This window comes from Pteropus vampyrus, unplaced genomic scaffold (assembly GCF_000151845.1).
Source record: "Pteropus vampyrus isolate Shadow unplaced genomic scaffold, Pvam_2.0 Scaffold256, whole genome shotgun sequence".
NCBI lineage: Eukaryota > Metazoa > Chordata > Mammalia > Chiroptera > Pteropodidae > Pteropus > Pteropus vampyrus.
Window position 1 is genome coordinate 310,207 of NW_011889037.1, and position 3,264 is coordinate 313,470.

Genomic DNA, 3,264 nt, shown 5'->3' on the forward strand with positions numbered 1-3,264 from the left:
GCTTCACAAGCCAAGTCCCAGGAGCAACCCCCTGTGGTAGGTGAATCTACTTTGTGCCAGGAATTAGGGGATTAAGGGACTCCAGCCTGAACTCAGGCCCAGCCCAGGGCTGATCTAGAAAGGACCAGAGTAGGTACAGCAGGGCCGGCCGTCCTATGGCCATAGGTGACCCCACTCTCCCTGTAGGGGCTCCTGCTGCCTGGGCAGGCCTGACAGGCACCAGCAAGCCCTCTCAAGGCCATTGGAGAAAATGGGGGTGGCAGAGGGTGCGAGATCTGGTCCTTTCCTGCAGCCTGCTGCCCACATCCTGACCTGCAGAGTAGGGGGATGTGTTATCCCACTGTCTGAGGAGGCCTCCATGGATAGCTGGGCCAGGCTGGTTCTGGGGACGAGGTGTCCGGAAGGCAAAGAGGCTTCCACATCCACTGACAGCCCTCAGGCTCTGCAAAGGATGAGTCAAACTGAGGAGATGAGGGGCAGGGCTGTGCTGGGTAGGCACAGCCCAGGGATGGGGACCTCTACTCCAGCAATGCCTCTTGGCACCCAGGTTGCGTGCACGAGCTGAGTGGCCCCAAGTCTTTAGAGGCATGTGATCAAACCAAGTCAGCTTGGGGCCAGCACAGCTGCCCAAACCTTGGCAGGTGACAAGCCCAACTAGACTCTATCCTGTGGACAGCAGGGGAGCCTGACCTGCAGCAGGTCACAGCCGGTGGGCCTGCTGCTCAGGGTGGCTCACATGGAGGTGGGTGCCCCCTTCTGGGAGCACTGTCAATGGTAACACACCAGGTGTGAAAGCCCCTGCTTTTGGGGAAGAGGTCAGTGACTAAGCCCCCCTGCTCAGGTATCCTTGACTTTCACTGTCCCCAGGTGGGGTAGGTGTCATAGCTCAATTTGCATATGAAGAATCAGGGAAGGAACCCTCTGCCTCTGCCCTAATACCCCACCCACCCTACCCCCAGATTCACTTGAACAGGGAGGAAAGCTCCTGGTCGCTGACTTCTTCCCAGGCCTCCACAGCTTCCTGTTTCACTGGCGCTTTATGCTTCTCCAGGACTCTGTGGGGTGGTGGGGGCGGAAGGACGAAGGCTGCCTCCCCGAGGCCTGGGACGAGACCCCCCTGCGGTCTTTACAGGTGTCCATGGATGGGACTTTGCTTCCCAGAGGATGGACAGCACAGGCGGCTGGCTACCCTGTCCCGGCCCCCCTGGTCGCACTCCTCACCAGCTTCCGTGACCTGCCCATGGCGCTTCCATCCTGAAGTCAGCCGGAAGCCCTCTCTTAATCCCGAGCCCTTCCCAGCCCATTAGTCTGCCAGGCCTGCAAGGGTCTTTCCTCACCCTGGGCCGGGGCCCCCCTAATCTGTAGCTGCTCCCGGCTGGGAGATCCCCGCTGAGCTTTCTTCGACAACCACCCACGCACATTTAAGTCCTCAACCAATCCCACCTTAACCTTTCCTCTGTGCCCTGGTGCACTGGCCCACACCACGCCTTGGGTCTTGAGGTACTGGGACAGGGTGTGGGGAACCTGAGATCGGCCCCGCCCTCCTTTGGGGTTCCCGGTCCTGCTCTGCCTCTCCGTCAGGGCTCACCTTCCTCTCGCAGGCCCCGCCCCTGGTCCCGCCTCCCTTCCAAAAGCCCCCGCCCCACGCCGGTACCGAGGCTCTTCCTTATTGGTGTGCTCACAGTCCGTGCCTTCCCATTGGCTCGCGGCCTGTTCTCCTCGTTCTCAACCTCAGTGCGGGAACATTGGCTTCCCCACGGTCCCCCGCCGCATCGGTCCTGCCTGGTGGCCCCCGGTCCATTGTGGTCACCTCACTCCCGCCACCACTTGCCAGCCGACGGCTTGGAGCCGGGACGTGGACATAGGCAGCTGCATCCAACACGACCCTTCACTCCGCATTGGGTACTGCGCTCAGCCTTTTCGGACCTACTGGCAGCCTGAGCCTTCAATCTTCTCCTTTACCAATCGGTTTGCCAGCCCGGGCCGGCCCGCTAGTTCTTGGCTTTGTATTGGAGAAGAGCAAGGCCAGAAGGCGAGCAGGGACACGTGGGTCCACGTGCAGAGCCTCTGGGTTCGCTGCCGGGGAGACGGAGACGGAGTGGGGAGGGAGAGAGGAGGCATGGCACAGCACCTAGGGCTCACCTCTACGCTACAGGGACAGGGTCCTCTCCTTCGTTCACCATCCCGTGCGACCAGTACTGAGGAAGGCCTAGCTCTGCCTGGCCCGGGCCGCCCAATGAACTGACTAACGTTCTGGGAGACTGAATAGGAGACAGGGTGGGTCCTGACTCACCGAGGTTGGGCCATGTGGTCACGCGCAGGGGTGGCGGGGGAGGGGGGAGGGTTCTCTCCCATCCTGTCAGGGTGGCCCCTTTGGCAGGCTACTCAAAGACACTTGCTTGGTAGCCCCAGACTGCCAGGTAGAGATGCCAGGCTGGCATCAGCCCCAGATGGCCCATTGGCAGCAAGAGTGTGTCACCTGGGCGTTGTTGGTGGAGGCGGTGGATCAGGGGCGAGTCTGGCGGGAAAGCTTTGGTTGAAGAGAGGCTGCTGACTTCAGGCCGAGCCTCTTGGTTTTTTTGCTTCCAGAGAAGGGCTCTTCTCAGCCCTGCTCATCTCAGGGCAGTGAATGGCTAATGGGCTCTGCTGCTACAGGTGTTTCTTGGGTAAACCAGGCCTGATTCCCCAGTAAACGCTCAAACCCCGAGATCCAGGACGCTCACACTCCATGCCCTGTGTGCAAGATGTATGTCAAGCTAAGGTGGGACGCGGACTTGCCCGCTCGCAGGTCGCACCTTGCAGTTGTTATAATGGATTAGTTGCTTTGTTTAACATGACGGGGGTGTTAGCAAGGGCTGTGCAATGACACAGAAGCCTCTGGGTCCCCGCGATCCGGCACGCCAGGTTCCCCAAGCCCTGACTAAACTGGCCCAGGTAGGAAATGGTGGAGGCTCTGCCGGTCTGCGGACTTGGGCCGAAGGGAGGCCAGGTGAAAGAGGCGTGCTAGGGCACGGCCATCCCGGGTGCGGCACTGTCACTCTACCTGCGCCAGGCCCTGGGAGTCAGCCGACAGGGTGGGCGTCCCTGGGACACGAGGCCTGGGGCCTATCTCCCGCTGCAACCTCTGGCCTGGCGCTTGTCTAAATAACCTAAGCCGAGGAAAAGCGGGTGTCTGCGGTGGTGACGACAGCCATGCTCTGCGTGGTGCGCACTCGGAAACCAACGCGCTGGGTGGTAGGCGAGGCGAGTCCCCGTGGACCCGAC